This window comes from Lissotriton vulgaris, chromosome 9 (genome assembly GCF_964263255.1).
Source record: "Lissotriton vulgaris chromosome 9, aLisVul1.2, whole genome shotgun sequence".
Classification (NCBI taxonomy): Eukaryota; Metazoa; Chordata; class Amphibia; order Caudata; family Salamandridae; genus Lissotriton; species Lissotriton vulgaris.
In genome coordinates, this window is record NC_141697.1 from 980,494,043 (window position 1) to 980,510,785 (window position 16,743).

Below are 16,743 nucleotides of genomic sequence, written 5' to 3' on the forward strand. Positions count from 1 at the left end.
CCTCAACGTGTAGTTTGGACGGAAGCTTGTCAGCAAGCTTTTGAGAGACTGAAGCAGGCAATGTGTGCAGCACCGGTCCTGAGGGCCCCAGACTTCTCCAAGGAGTTCATTGTCCAGACAGATGCATCAGAACATGGCATTGGGGCAGTGTTATCACAACTAAATGAAGAGGGCCTGGATCAGCCTGTAGTCTTCCTATCCAGGAGACTGCTTCCCCGGGAACAGAAGTGGAGTGCAATTGAGAGGGAAGCTTTTGCGGTGGTGTGGGCTCTGAAGAAGCTGCGGCCATACCTGCTTGGCTCGCACTTCCTGGTTCAGACTGACCACCGACCCCTTCTTTGGCTGATGCAGATGAAGGGGGAGAATCCCAAGCTGCTGAGATGGTCCATCTCCCTACAGGGAATGGACTTCCGGGTGGAACATCGACCTGGAGTAGACCACGCCAATGCAGACGGTCTCTCTAGGTATTTCCGCCTTAGTGATGAGGACTCCCAAGGGGTTGGGTAGTTCTCCCCACTTTCAGCTGGGGGGGACGCGTGTTAGACCTGTCTGACCTTTTGCGTAGTCCCTCCAATCGATTATTTATTTTGTCACCTTTTTGCCCCTCATGCCTTTATTTATTTTTGTGTCCACTAGATTTTTCACGGTGTTGGTCTAGGGGATAGGTGCTCTTTCGCCCTTATAGTTTTTCACCTCAGGCCTAGAGGCCTTTCCTGACAGGAATTTCTTTGGAGTCACAAAATGGTGGCTACCAACTGTCATAACTGACATACATGGAACCTGTCCCATAGGATAGAGTAGGGCATTCCAGAACCTTCTGGTCCCTTCTGGACCTCTGAGGGTCAGCCTATAAAAGGCGGAATGCTGGTCAGCCATTTTGTCTTTCAGAGGAGGCTGGCTGGAGTTAAGGCTGTAGTATAAGGCGAGGGTAGGACCATCAGAGGGTGGACCTCCCAGTGTAGGGACGCACCTTACTGTTGCACCACCCATCTTCCCTTGTAGTTGCTGACCTGACCCTGCTGTGGATGATCCTGGAGACCCTGAGCCCCGGTGTCATCTGGTCTCAGAAGGAAGAGTGGGTGAGGGAGCTTATAAGGAGAGAGGCCCCATCCACTGGACAGTGAAGGAAAAGGGAAGGACCATCTAGCCCTTCCTATCGACTCTCTTCCCCTTTTTATTCCTCCCCCCTCGGGCATATTCCCGCGAGGGAGTCAGATCCAGCTGGAGGTGTTTAAGGGAGTAACCCAGTTCCAGAATGGCCATCGGGATAAAGCCATCAAGCCACCCGACTTCTGACTCACTTCTTACCCCAATAAGGTCAAGTAATAGCGGGCGCTGAGGAAGTCTGCCACGTCCCTGCCGAGTGCCTCCTGTATTTCTCTAGGGCAGTCTAGCGGCTTTTGGGTGACAGAGAGGCTCGGGGAAGCCGCCGAGCAGTGGTGTTCTGGTTCCGCTTCTGCGCGGGAGAGAGAGAGAGAGAGAGAGAGAGAAGCGTCTCTCCCTGGCATCCGCGCAGCGGAGGCGGGGCTGGTAGGAGTGTCCTTGGGGAGAAGCAGCCGGTGAAAAGAGTAGTGGCGTCGTTGCGCGACTCCTGCACAGGACGGGAAGAGTAGTGCTTACGTCAGCCCACACGAAGGTGAGGTGAGGGGAAGCGCCGAAGGTAGACTGAGCTGTTCCTTCCCGCGGTAGTTCAGCGGGAGGAGCGGCCGCCCGAGGACGTGGGCGAAGTCCTCCCTATCTCCGGGGAGACCGGCTCTGAAGCCCGTGGTGACTGAGGAAGGAGACTGAACCCTCCCGTTAGCGGAGCCCTCCCACCAGCTAAAGCTGGCCAGTGAATGCAATAGGTGAGGAGAGGGAGGGGAAGTAACGGAGGAGATCAGCATTTCATTTGGGAACTGGTGAGAGTGGAGATTATCCCCCAAAGCTTGGAGTGGGGAGGACTTGAAAACAGCGACTAAACTGCCCTCGTTTAGCCAGGCCTATGAGGAGTTGGGGCTAGATAACAATCGATGTTTGAGGGAGGTTGGTCGCACTTTCTCTGTGAAACCCTGGGATAACAGCTGAAGGTTGATTTATACTCTTGAAACAACTGTCAGAAGTATCTAAAGATGCCGAATAGCCCTGTTTACAGGCAGAAGGAGGAAAGTTAGAGTTGAGAAGCTGTATATGCTAGCCTGTACTTGTGAAGGATCCAAATCTAGAAAATATTCCTTTGAATGTGCTGAGCTCAATCAGAGAGGTTAAGTCTAACTAAATTCAGGGGAGTACGGTCATTGCTACTTGGGGATCAAAGGGATGTGTTGTTGTGCAGGGAAGCCAAAAAGTGAAGTATCTTGACAACTGTGAAGAAATTCATAATTCTACTGTGGAATGTAGTGTAATGAACTGTATTAACTAAAGCTAAATAATTGACAAAAAGAGCAAAGAATATTTTTATAAACAAGCTCGCATTTTTCCAAATAATGGTGTAGTGTCATTTTTTAGTGATATTGCATTGGATTACTGCTGGGTGGTTTGCAACCTTTACACATGTGCCTCTATGGTTAATGTCTTACCCTAGGCCAGGCTACCTTAGGTGACCTGACATCATTAGGTTCCAACACATATGTATAGTTTTTTCTCTTGATTTATATTATCTTTTTAAATAGGCAACTTTTTGCCTGCATGGACAAGGCTACATCTTAGAAAAGAGTGATGGGGTCTCCTGCAAAGGTGGTGGTTGCTCTTTTGTGAGGAGCTCGTCACTCAGGTGGGTTTGTTTTGCAACAACTGTCTAGAGCTCATCAATCCTGGTCCTCACTTTTTCATGGGATTAATCTAAATCAGCTAGGGTTCTCACAATTTTTTGCCACAGGTATGATATATTTTTGTTAAATTCTCCTAACAGTAATTGTCTCCTTTGGCTGACAGGACCTGGAGGTTGTGGCCCACAGAATGTAGCATCTTTCCGAGGTGGACAGGTCCTGGGAGGTCTGAGCCACAGATTTGTCTGCATTCTGTAAAGTAAAAATTTCCTTAATAGGTTTCATTTCTAAAGATTTTGCCATTAGTGACATTGCTTTGTGAGTCGAGATGAAAATAAACTGAAGCAGCATGGCAGTCAACTGTTCCGGGGCTTTCAAGCACCAAGCTTGCCTTACCCATTTACAACAGTCAAGACTTGCAGGGTATCAAACATTAAGGTGCCCCTTTCCTCCGTTCAGGCCTCTGGTTACCCTAACCCTTGTGGGGGATTAGATGGTGGCTACCAACACTTCCTGAGACACTGGGCAATCTTTAGTATAGGCCTCTTCTAATCTCTACGGCCCACTGTCGATTAGCTTCTGCTCACCTCATTCTTTAGAGAAGGAATGGGCAATCACCTTGTTCCTCTCCTGCCATTCAACTCACCATCTTTTTCTGCACTCAGAGCAGCCCCTAGTACTCAAGCATGGAAGTGATGGGCCTGCAATTGCAGGCTGGATCGTCGCCATCAATCTGGATTTTTATTGCTTCAAATCCTCAAGCCTCGGACCAGATATTACATTGAACAGCAAGCTCTTCCAACTACATCCACCAAACTGTAAACCAGTTTTTTGACATAAGCTTCATATTAGTCCTTAATACAAGTTATTAATGTTCTCTTTATTTTAGCACAACATGCTTCAGTTTACATTCACTTATAATTACTCCTCTGTAAAAAAAAAATCTACATATATTTACCTTCATTCTTTTTTTTTTTTATTGAGGTCTTCTCTTGGTTTGATTGATTGTGGTGCAACCCTGTGACTTAAGAGGAAAGACTATTTTTTCTAAACAACAAGAATTACCATTGTTAGCCCATGCGCTCCCCTGTCCACTCAGCGACTTAACTCAGGCTACCAGCAAACCACCTATTTTATCTCTGCCTTGTTAAATACCCAGTGTGCGTGGACATTGCCTTAGAAGTACTTCACCTGGTGCTCCATGCTATCAGCCCCACAGTGTCATTATGGCATTTTTTTGGATGGACTACTGGGAGGTAACTGCATTACTGTCCTATTCCAGCAGTCATCTTTTACAACCAGATGTAATAGATTTTGTACCATATCAAAACTTCTGCCTAATCACCTATTTTAACTCTTTGTGATTCGACAGCTACAATAAAATTAGTTAGCAATTTAGTGATTAATAAAGTTACATTACAATTATCCTTGTTAGCCCAAAAGGAGACGAATTAAGATTGGGAAATACTCATGTCCAAATTATCTCCTGGAGACACATTTGAAATATTTTTAAATCACTGCTAATTAGTATGTATTATTTAAGAGCTGAGATAAGTTAGTCTAAATTACTAAACCCAATCAAAGAATGAATTTGAGGAAGGTTATTGTAGTAAGTAGACACCAAACGATGTTGGAAAGCTTGAGGAAAAGCTTTATTGATTTCACAGGGTGCTGCGCAGCAGCCGGCTCCATCCACAACCAAACAGCAACTTCCCCACCAAATCAAAATACAGTATTCCATATTCTAAAGAGGAATGCTCTCACCCAGAACATCATGGCACGAGCATTCTAAATATGAGGAGAATGGAGGAGACCACTACATTATCCTCCGCCTCATAAACACACAAAAAAAAAAAGAAAAGAAGAGAAGTAGGACAAGACAAGAGAAAAGCAGGAAAACAGAGAAAAGAAAGATAAAACGTAACTGTACTTAGCAGGAACAAAACGTTTTCTGCAACTTCTACGTAAGCTAGCCATTGAAGGAAAAGAAGAGGAAAGATCCTCAGCTTGACCACAGTGTGAATCCCAGTGATTTTTACAATTCTAGAAACATTCCACCAATTCTCATGATTAACTCTAACAGCATTACCACAAACTGTATCCACAATAAAAGGTTCAGAGAATTTTGAGCTTCCTTTTTTACTGTGAGCAGGAATTTTCACACGTACTACATCACCAACAACAAATGATTGCGGAACAGATCTTTTCCTGACATCAAAATAAGATTTCTGCAGAAATTGCACTTGAGACACATAGTCTCTCACAAACCCATCAACATCACTCACAGAATTCATCTTCATTCATTTAGACATCCATCCAGGACAAACTTTAGAACACGGTTTCCTGCCTCGCAAGAGTTCATAGGGAGATACTTTGGTAGACGAGTGAGGCGTGGTGCGATAGAACCATAATATGGATCTAACAGCATTCTAGACATTACACTTCTCAGCCAACGCCCACTGTACACAGTCGTTAAGAACCCTATTGATGCTTTCCACCAAACCATTTGTTTGTGGATGATAGAGCGCACTCCTGGAATGTGATATACCTCCCTGGCGTATGAAAGATTTAAACTCTTAACTAACAAATTGTACACCATTGTCACTTACAATAGTGGAAGGAAAACCCTCACGCAAGAAGAGATCTTTTAAAAATTCAAACACATTCCTAGAGTTAGGTTCACTAATAAAACGTACTTCGGGCCATTTAGAATAATAATCAATGGCCACAATAGCAAATCTTGACGGGGAAGGGAGTATATTGAAAGGACCGACAAGGTCAATGCCAATCTTCTCCCATGGCCTATCAGATAAATCAATGGGTTGAAGAGGAGGAGTTCTGACATAGAAACTCTTCTCAGAGTTAGAACATACCACACACTCACCAAGAAACACATCAACGTCTTTGTCCTTTTGAGGCCACCAGAAATATTCACGAAATCTTCTTTTGGTAAATGTTTGCCCAAATGTCCCTCATGTACACCCTTGAATAACCTAACTCTAATCACATCAGGCGGAACCAATCTACCACAACGCACCAATAGACCATCCTCCACAGAAAGTTCCAATGAGACTTTAACAAAAGTCTGCAGGGAGTAGTGTGCATTCTTCTCCCTTGGCCAACCATTCTTCACTCAGTTGATAACTTCACAAAGTAACGCATCCTTGGAGAGTTCATCCCTCCATTCTGTTTCATTCACAGCACATATGTCGTCCAACACCAGGGAAGCCACAAAACAATCATCATCATCATCATCATCAATTACTTCACTATCTCCCTCAACAGGATACCTGGAAAAATAATCAGCCCTTACACTCTTGTTTCCAGGAATATATGAAAGCTCAAAGTCATACTGCAACAACTTTGTTGACAGGCGAGCAATCCTTGGAATATGTTCCTTTAGGTTATCTCCTGAGAGAATAGATACCAGGGGACTGTGATCTGTGCGTAATTGGAAGTGTTTTCCCCAGATATAAGGACTAAACTTCCTTATGGCCCCCAGCACGCAAATAACTCTCTTTCAATGACTGAAAAATTAAATTCTGATCTACGTAGCACCCTAGAGGCATAACCCAACGCATGTTTAGTCCTGTTGATACTCTGAATGAGAACGGCACCTAGGCCAAGACCACTGGCATCCACAGTAATAGTGCACCTCGCGTTAGGGGTCAAAAGGTTGGAGGACCTTAGGGCTAACTAACTGCTACTTGATCCACTCAAACACCACCTGACAACGACCATCTCAGAGAAAAGAAACATTCTTCTTGAGCATATTAGACAAAGGTTGAACTCTAGAAGCATAGTCCGGTATAAACTGAGTAAAACTCACACAGTCCAACAAATGACTTTTTTGGGAGCGGGACTGTCAACAATATCTTTAACAAGACCTGGTCTCGACTCAACACCATATCAGAAAGTAGATGCCACAAGTATTCCACCTTCTGCTCTCTGAATACACATTTTTCCTTCTTTAGGACAACACCGCTTTTTTGCAAAACATCTAGAACACGAAACAGTTTCATTGTGTGAGTCACATGACTCACCGTGAACCAACACGTCGTCTTCGAAGACAACACCACCCTTTATTCCCTTAAGCATGTTCGACGTAACTCTTTGAAATACTACTGCCACAGAGCCCAGTCCAAACGGCATGCGGCAGTATTGGAAAGAACCAATGGGTGAAACAAATGCAGTAAGGTGCTTAGAAGAAGGGTCCAGAACCACCTGGTGGAAAGCTGATGCCAAGTCTAACTTGCTAAACCACTTTGAACGGTAGTATGACATTACAACACATGCTTTTACTACGCATGCCTTTACATCGCAGGTTTTACAACGCATGCTGTTACAACGCATAGTGTTGAGGGGTGCTGGATAGTGAATAGTTTAATTTACTATTCCAACTCCAGTCCCCGTGGATAGTAGGGAAGGTGTTGGATAGTAAATTAAATCTATTCCCAATCCTAGAGCGCCCCCCAGCGCAATGCGTTGTAATGACATGCGTCGTAAAAGTTGCGTTGAAAAGGATGTTCCCCACTTCGAACCATTGATTAACAACATGTCAGAAACCTTTGGGAGAGGATGGGAATCTACCCAAATATTTTTATTTAGACTGCGTAAGTCAACACAAACGCGAAGTTCACCATTTTTTCTTTGCGACGACTGTGGGGGAGAGCCAAAGAGACGAATCAATTGGCTCAATGATTCCTTTCTTGCAAAGACTGCTAAGTTATTGATCCAATTGATCCCTTATGCTAAACGGAATATTTCTAAGCCTGTGCTTAACAGGTATTGCACCATCCTTGACCTTAATGACGTGAGTAAATCCTTTGACTTGCAGGAACCCTCACCAAAAACAGAAGGGTAGCGTTCTGACAATTTATCAACAAAGTCATCTGAACGAAGAATGGAAACTTGATCTCTTGTGCCTGGTCTAAGTACCATCTTGAACAAACCCTGGAGAAACCACCCAAGAATGTTCAACCCTTTGATTGCCACTTACACTTTTCCAAGTATCTCCCGGCCCCTAAATACCAGTGTGTCTTCAAAATATCCAGCAAGTGCAATGCTCTGCCCCTCGTACGAAACTGGAGATCTATCCGGAGGCTTCAAAGAACGAGACCCCCAAACTTCATTAAACAATTCCTGAGTTAACATAGTTATCTTTCCTGCCGAGTCTACTACATTTTTAGCAGGACATGGTCGTCCTGATTTGAAATGAGGAAAATTACCACGTTTAAAGCATATATTAGACTGTTTTAAAAACTGTTTTTTAGGACATACTGAAACACTATTTTTAACATTTTGCCCTTACAACGCTTACAGATGCTTCTTTCGTGGCTGTGACCTTCTAATCCAATTCCTTTACAGAAGACTTTGAAAACGCAATGGTTTTCGCAATGCGGATTGTGTCTTCAAGAGAGGGCTAAATAGGAGGAGAATAGAGGAGACCACTAAAGTTATGAAGGAACTTTCGCAAATATTGGCCAAAGTGGCAAATAGGCAAATCTGCATCCTAGAGGCTAGAATCTTCGGGATGATATTTGTTTGAAAAAAAAAGTCTTGTTTTCTAATATAGTTTTAAAAGGACAGTAACAGAATTATCAGGTGTGAACACATCAAGTATTGAAATGCACGGAGGTTTCCGGTGTGGGAGGTAGGATACTGTGTGGGAAAAGGGGAGGGTGCAGTATTTCTGTTTTGGAAGAGTTCAGCATAGGTAATGTGATCCATACCATACCTAAACTGCATCCAATCACTAATGTCCATGAGGCAATAAGAAATCTTAGTCTGTGATGGAAGTGAAAATGGGAAACCTAAAAAAAGGGATATGTCTCATCCGCAAAGCGAAACAATTATTTTACTAAAGAACGAGGAATAGGACAGGGACCAGGGCTGGTTCTTGTGTTGAACCTTCTTGCATAGGGAAGAGGTTAGAAAACGAGGCTCACTAAGATCCTGAGAAACAATGGTAAGGAGAAAGGATGGAAACCAGTTTCATTGTAAACTTTACTTACGATATTTAGTTTAATTTCTTTCTCCACATTCATATTTCCATATTTTTGTCAATGTACTTTATACACTACTTTCCCCTTCAAACTTTCTTCTAAATTGGTTCCTTCTATTCTTTTTTTTATTATTATTATTTGTTAGCACGGTTCCATACAAAGTCATTTCGTCAAGAACACCAATAAACAGAGTATCTTCATCCGTTATTACAGTATGCATTTCACAGTGTACAACATACGCGACAGCTATCCCATCATAACAGCAGTATATCACAATACAACAGATGATAGTATTCTTCAGCAACTTTACAGTACCAACATTATTCAGTCTTATCTCTAGCCCGGCCTACTCGGTCCCCTCTCCGTTCATGGGGGTCCCTTCTATTCTTGATCTCGTTTTCTTTGTTGCTTTCTTTTACAACCACAACTTCTAATCCAAATTTGCTTTTCTTCAAACCTTTACACATTTCACCTTTTCTTGTTCCCATTTCTTTTGCATATTTCATTTTGTAGAATGTTATTTTATCTTCGACCATTTACATTTTTCACTATCTCATTGCATTTTACTTTAATTCCAACATTCTACCTCTCCTACGCTATAGTAACTTCAATGGCCTTTCTCCTTTCCTGTTTTTCTCCATTTTCTTTACAATTTTCTTTCTTCCATTTGACCTTTTCCAGTCCACTTTCTAGATATGTTTCCTGTAAACCCCTGCTTTCCACTTTCACATTGCTCTTGGTCTTCGTTCCCTGATATTTTCCTTGCTTCTCTTCCTTTTCACATGTTGCTTCCGTTCTTCAATTCACTTTGTCTTTCCCTTTATTTCTTATTGCCATTCTTCTTCGTATTCACTCTATATAGGTCATTTGCAGTTTCACTCCCTTCCTTCTAAATTGGCTAACATTGTTAATTTCTTGCAGCCACTTCCTTTATTTCTCTTTCTTTCCCCATTTGCCTCAATCCCATATTTTTATTTTGCTCTCTTCGATTACTCTTACCTTCATTTTTCTGACCCCTCATAACTCCAGTTTTCTTATTTTCCTTACCTCTCTGTTTTCTTACTTCATTTACCACAGTCTCTTTGTTTCTTCACTTATCTGGGTTTCTTTACTTCTTACTATTTTTCTTTATTTTGCGTCATTGTTTTTCTTCCCTTACGTTTCTTTCTTCCAATTTCATTTTAATATTGAAATTTTCCAACGTCCTTTCTTATAATCACTTTTCTCAAAGCTCTACTCAGTTTGATTTCCCACCTCTCCTTCTTAATGTTCCTCTTCAATCCCTTTCCCCTTTTATCTTTCACAATGCCTCTTAGGATTATATTCTCACAATTTTTACTTTAATAACTACATTTATAAATGTATTACATTGATATTACCTACTTTAAGTCTTTCATGCTTCTGCCTGAAGATTTTAACATGTCCTCTCCGTCACAACCTACCTCAACTGCTCATTACCTTTCTTTACTCCATTTCTGTCTTTAATCCTGGAGCTTATCAACTTTGCTGTTTGCTTTATTGTTGTTCCCTCACTAGTGCTAGTCATGTAGATCTCTCTCACCAAGATGGCGTTACTCATACAGTCTCAGCCAAGCAAACACTATGACCAGTAATCACTGACTATGTGGGCTATATCAGCTGCCTTCAACCCTGTGGGTCGCACTGCCCTGTTCACAGTGAATGGCTACTGCCACTGTTAGTTTAGTAGTTCAATGTTCTTTCTTTAAGCTTTGCTAGGTTAAGAGAGTTCTCTCTTTCAGTCCAATTAATCTTCAAGTAGTCACTGTCAATTATGGTAATGCACTTTGTGTCACCCAACTGATATACCAGGTGTACCAGCTGCTACAATAGGAGCAAAACCCCAATGCTTACCTGTCATTTGGTCTGGTAAAGAAATACCTGCTCTTTAGCCTCAAAGAATTCTTACATTGGATGCCAGTGTATTGATTTAAAAAAAATTGGCAAGACTACATGGTGCACCTCCAAGATATCTAGGCTTGTAGTCCTCAACTGGGGAGGTAGCCACACCCTAGCTGGTGTCAATAGGACATGCATGCTCTTCAGTGTCTTCCTTGGTGGAAAACCCTTCAAGAAGGGACCCAAATCGGTTTTGGGGATACGGCCATCTGAAATGCAAGAATTGTATATGGATGTCGACCATCACGATGGGGGGGTTAACACAGCTTTATAAATCTAGTCCACACACCATATGAAAGCAGTGTATATCCAAACCACCTCGGAACTTTTGAATGCATTTTCAATTTGTTCAACAGTAAAGGTGACCAAATTAGGTCGAAGAGGAAGAATTCAAAATAATTGTTGGATAACCATTAATCATGTAAATGTGAGTTCAATTCACATATTGTAAATGCATCTTAGGTGAATATTCTGAAACTCTGGTATGGATATGGAACTGTGACAGACTTCCATGTTCCGGAAGGTGAGACCATGTAAGTGGAGAGAAAATGATCACCTAATGACAGCCTAAGCAGCAGGTAAATGGGCAGTATGTTAGCTGAAGCGTATCTTGGGTGCCTTGTTGGTTGATATGGCTGGGAGACTTATGGGTAAGTAGCCTGGGGTGCAGCCTTTGCAGGACTTGTGGAATATATAATTAATGCAGGTCACTGATCAAATGCCAGGAAGTGTTCTGAGAGCTGGTGTGAAGCCTACTTTGTGTCTTAAACAAAACTGGGTAGGTGTTGGACTGTTTAAACTTATCGAGTGTTTCCATCAGAAGCCCAATAAAAGATGTCATTTATGGGGTCCAGACGAGATGACATTAAGGACCGTCAAAATTTTGAGGGAATGGCAGGAAGGTAAAGACACACTCAAGCAATTGCACATGACGGAATCTACTATTGGTGACTTCACTCATCTACAAAATACATGTACGGTTATCATCAAATAGGACACCAAGTTTGCATAAACCTTGAGGTGACACTGGGGGGCTGGTCAAAAGATTTATGGAAGTCAAAAAGTAGGGATGTAGAATCCACAGAACCCACTGGCACTATCGCACAAACAAGCAGCTCAAGAAAAGCCAATTTTACTATATCCAGTATTGAGCTTGCTTGAGGCAGTTGTGTACTTTATGTTTCCGAGATCCCACTGCTAATTTATGGTACAGCTGTTCGTCAGCAACATAAACTTAGCAGTGCCATCAAGTAAATGCCTTTGAATAAACAAATGGCTAGTTGTGATGTTAACACTTATATTTATTTAGTAGTTTTATACAGTGCAGACCATACACAATGACAGAGAGTTTCAATTAACTGTTTTTGACAAATGGTGGTCATGGAAAAAAAAATAATAATAAGAGCACTGTATAAAAATAAATAGTATACCAGATAAAATAAAAAGTATATCATAAAACTGTGAAAGGTGGGAAGTAAGCATTCTAAATAGCAACAGAATTGTGTAAGTTACAGAAAAAAGCTACTTCATGATTTGAAATGCTGATTAAATTGCAAGTTTATCAATTCTGTCTTGAAACGATCATATAATTAAATAGCGCTAATGGATGGTGCAATAGATTTCCAATCCCTAGGTGCGCTTACTGAGAAAAACAATATAACTGTCTTTCACTTACTAAATTCTGGAACCTCCAGAATGAGCTTGCCTTTGCCAAAGAGAATGTATTACATACCCAAGATGGTTATTTGGTTAATTTTCGTGCAAGCTATATGGCTGGTTTCATAATCAGAGCGTTATGCATAATGGAGATCAGTTTAAAGATGTTCAGTGCTGCTGTAGGGAGCCATTTCAGAGATATCAGAAGAGGTCAGATGCGGCTTATGTAACTGGTTACCTAACTGGATAGAATCTCATGAGCAGCATTTTGTTTTTCTCAGTAGATGTGTAACAATGGCTGAGTTTCAGCTGTGGGAGATCCATGCCCGTGGAATATGAAGCACGAGTGGCAATGATTCACAAGAAAGTTTGAAGGCCCAAGTTGATTATCTTAGCAATAAAGATGACAGTAGGTGGCAAAGATGTATTTAATGATAACAGGATTTTAGTGATCTCCAACTCTTTGAAAGAGCATACTCATTGGATGCTGTGCTCATTGAATATGCTGCAGAAGAAGTGGGTTAAGTTAGGTTGGTTGTAAAAGTATTTGTTTACCTAGAAATGCAAACTTCATATAGTTCATTGGTGCACTTTTCTGTAGCATAGATCCGGACCTAGAAAAGAGATACCACTGCTCTGAATCCCACGGTTTTACAAATTCACGGGTTTATCTCGAAACCTCTCTGGACAGTCAACAGTTGTAAATTGGTTCAGTGTCTCAAGAGCTACTGAGATGGGGGTAAGTTAATTGCTTGTGTCTGTTGGAGACGTTCATCTCCGAAGCATGAAAGATGTGTTCATTCATAAAGTATTTGCATTTTATCGTACCCCAAAGAGCAAGATTGGGGAAGACAATAATGCACACGCCAGGGTGCACCCTAGGATCCACTAATCGGGGTTTGCCGTGTCACTGGCAAATTTAAAACAAGGGTAAACAAAAGGTTCTCTGTGCTAGCCCCAAACTTTGGAACTTCATTCCCTTGGACAGCCTAGCCTACAAGTTTTGGTTTAACGTGCATTCAATGTGACAGACTACTCCCACTTACACGAATACGCCATGCTGTGTTTTGGTGCTTTACCTTACTCTCTATGACGCCTACCTGTAAACTAGTCTGTGGTGTTAACGCGTCAAATTAATAAAATACACCGGTCGCTCTCAAAAGTACCAGATATTGGCAGAGTTATAATCTGCATGCACTGGTAGCAAGTCAGCGATATAATACTGCACGCCGTGGAAACAAGCAGTATATTAAAGCAAGCTACTTAATACTCGTGAAATCTTCTTTCTCGTATGTACATCAATTGATAACATCATTCTTTCAATGCGGTCTTCCGTTTCTCTCGCTTCTTTTGAAAGCAGAACAGTCCAGAGACACCAACTCTCTTCCTCCTTCCATTCCTTCTTTATCGGGTTTCCTCCTATTTCTTGATCTTCTCTCCTCATACCCCTGTCTAACATTTTTCTAACCTCTATTTTCTCATTCCGTCCAGGTCCATCATGTACTCATCGTGCCTCCTTCAACACGTTAATCATCGCTTCGCCACTTTCTATGATGTTAATTAGTTTATTCTATCCTAAATATTCATCACGTAAGTCTTTTCTCAAGCTATCCCCTCACCTCTCTTCAAAACCACTGCCTTTATCTTTCCTCCATGGGCCACACTTTCCCCTTCCCTCCTCTCTCCATCCCTCCCTGTTTACCCACTTCATCTCCTTTCTCTCTCCGGTTCCCCTCTGTTGCCTTATACCTCTCTTTCTTCCTCCTTCCATCCTGTACCAGGGTGCGCCTCACCTCTCAGTGGCGGCCGCTCGAAGGTCTATCACTCTGTTGTCCCGGCTTGCTTCTCCAGGCTGCCCCTGCTCTGGTGCTCTGCTCTCGCTCTGCGCCCGGAATTCTGTCCCGGAAGTTCCTCTGCAGTGCGCGCAACCGGTCCGGCAGGAAACAGCAGCACAGACATTTAAGTTCCGGTCTTTGAACAAAGGTTCCGTCCTGCGATAGAGTAACCTTCTTAAATTACCCTTCGATTCGAACATCGATAACCCTCGATTCCGTTGTGCTTAATTTTATTAATTCTATACGCCTCGGCGCTAATGGGGTTCACCACACCCGCAAAATGGGCATAAAAGCATCGTTAGCCTGCCCCCCACTCCCCCCGAGTGCCTTTGAACCTAGTCCTGGCTACGTTTTACATAGCATTCTGGGATTTATAGTCTCGTATACGCCAATGTAAAAATAAAGGAGTACACATCCTACCCCGTACGAAACAACAAGCATTGGAAATGCAACAGGGCTCGCATTAGGAAAGTTTGAGCTATTGGTCTTATAAATGAAATTTTTTTTATTTGTGTTATTTTTTAAAATAGCTAAATTAATAGCTTTGTCATTTACAATGCCAATAGTTCTAACTTTCGCAAACACCTATAGCATTTGTAATGCAACATGTTTTGTATTTACGTGACTTAGATGTATTGATATTACAAATAACAATGGTTTTTAATTTTTGTAAATAATTAATACCTAAATAAATGTATGTAATTTGTAATGGCAATAGCTTAAACTTTTGTAAATACCTTTTGTGAAGATTATGTTCAGTGTTTTTTATTGTGACGAAAATCCAAAAACAGAAGTGAAATATTAACATCTTTTTGTGATTTTTAATAAAGCAAGAAAGCTTGAAAACCGCTTGAAACATTGAAAGAACATATTTGAACCAGTGATGCTGTGGTTGCGCTGAGTGATGCTGTGGTTGCACTGAGTGATGCTGTGGTTGCGCTGAGTGGTGTGTGCATCAGTGGAGCTTAGTGGGTACATTGGTGGAGCTGTGTGGTGGGTGCATTGGTGGAGCTTAGTTAGAGCATCGGTGGAGCTGTGTGGTGGGTGCATCAGTGGAGCTGTGTGGTGGGTGCCTCGGCGGAGCTGTGTGGTGGGTGCATCGGAGGAGCTGTGTGGTGGGTGCATCGGTGGAGCTGTGTGGTGGGTGCATCGGTGGAGCTGTGTGGTGGGTGCATCGGTGGAGCTGTGTGGTGGGTGCATCGGTGGAGCTGTGTGGTGGGTGCATCGGTGGAGCTGTGTGGTGGGTGCATCGGTGGAGCTGTGTGGTGGGGCATTCATGGAGCTGTGTGGTTGGGGCATGTGTGGTGGGGGCATGTGTGGTGGGGGCATCGGTGGAGGTGTGTGTGGTGGGTGCATCGGTGGAGGTGTGTGTGGTGGGTGCATCGGTGGAGGTGTGTGGTGGGTGCATCGGTGGAGGTGTGTGGTGGGTGCATCGGTGGAGGTGTGTGGTGGGTGCATTGGTGGAGCTGTGTGGTGGGTGCATTGGTGTAGCTGTGTGGTGGGTGCATCTGTGGAGCTGTGTGGTGGGTGCATGGGTGGAGCTGTGTGGTGGGTGCAGCTGTGGAGCTGTGTGGTCGGTGCATCTGTGGAGCTGTGTAGTGGGTGCCTCGGTAGAGCTGTGTGGTGGGTGCCTCGGTGGAGCTGTGTGGTGGGTGCCTCGGTGGAGCTGTGTGGTGGGTGCCTCGGTGGAGCTGTGTGGTGGTTGCATCAGTGGAGCTGTGTGGTGGTTGCATCGGTGGAGCTGTGTGGTGGTTGCATCGGTGGAGCTGTGTGGTGGTTGCATCGGTGGAGCTGTGTTGTGGTTGCATCAGTGGAGCTGTGTAGGTAGATCTGTGTGGTGAGTGCATTGGTGGAGCTGTGTCGGTGGAGCTGTGTGGTGGGTGCATCGGTGGAGTTGGGTGGTGGGAGCATCGGTGGAGCTGTGTAGGTGGAGGTGTGTGGTGGGTGCATCGGTGGAGCTGTGTCGGTGGAGCTGTGTGGTGGGTGCATCAGTGGAGCTGTGTGGTGGGTGCCTCGGTGGAGCTGTGTAGGTGATGCTGTGTGGTGGGTGCATCGGTGGAGCTGTGTCGGTGGAGCTGTGTGGTGGGTGTATCGGTGGAGTTGGGTGGTGGGTGCATCGGTGGAGCTGTGTCGGAGGAGCTGTGTGGTGTCTGCATCGATGGAGCTGTGTGGTGGCTGCATCGGTGGAGCTGTGTGGTGGCTGCATCGGTGGAGCTGTGTGGTGGCTGAATCGGTGGAGCTGTGTGGTGGCTGAATCGGTGGAGCTGTGTGGTGGGTGCATCGGTGGAGCTGTGTCGGTGGAGCTGTGTGGTGGCTGCATCGCTGGAGCTGTGTGATGGGTGCATCATTGCAGCTGTGTAGGTGGAGCTGTGTGGTGGGTGCATCGGTGGAGCTGTGTGGTGGGTGCATCGGTGGAGCTGTGTCGGTGGAGCTCTGTGGTGGGTGCATCGGTGGAGCTGTGTCGGTGGAGCTGTGTGGTGGGTGCATCGGTGGAGCTGTGTAGGTGGAGCTGTGTGGTGGGTGCGTCGGTGGAGCTGTGTCGGTGGAGCTGTGTGGTGGGTGCATCGGTGGAGCTGTGTGGTGGAT

General features: G+C 43.9%; 1 protein-coding gene across 2 annotated transcripts in view; it reads right to left on the bottom strand.

The window, feature by feature from the left end:
- Positions 1 to 14,236, bottom strand: part of RAD54L2 (RAD54 like 2) — a 1,034,525-nt gene extending 1,020,289 nt beyond the window's left edge. The window contains exon 1 of one of the 2 annotated variants that reach the window (XM_086938836.1): positions 14,116 to 14,236. The gene's annotated coding sequence lies outside the window, so the exon portion shown is untranslated. Of the gene's footprint in view, positions 1 to 14,071 lie in introns of both variants that reach the window. The other variant, XM_086938837.1, reaches the window with a different exon arrangement.
- Between the last annotated feature and the right edge of the window lie 2,507 nt (positions 14,237 to 16,743).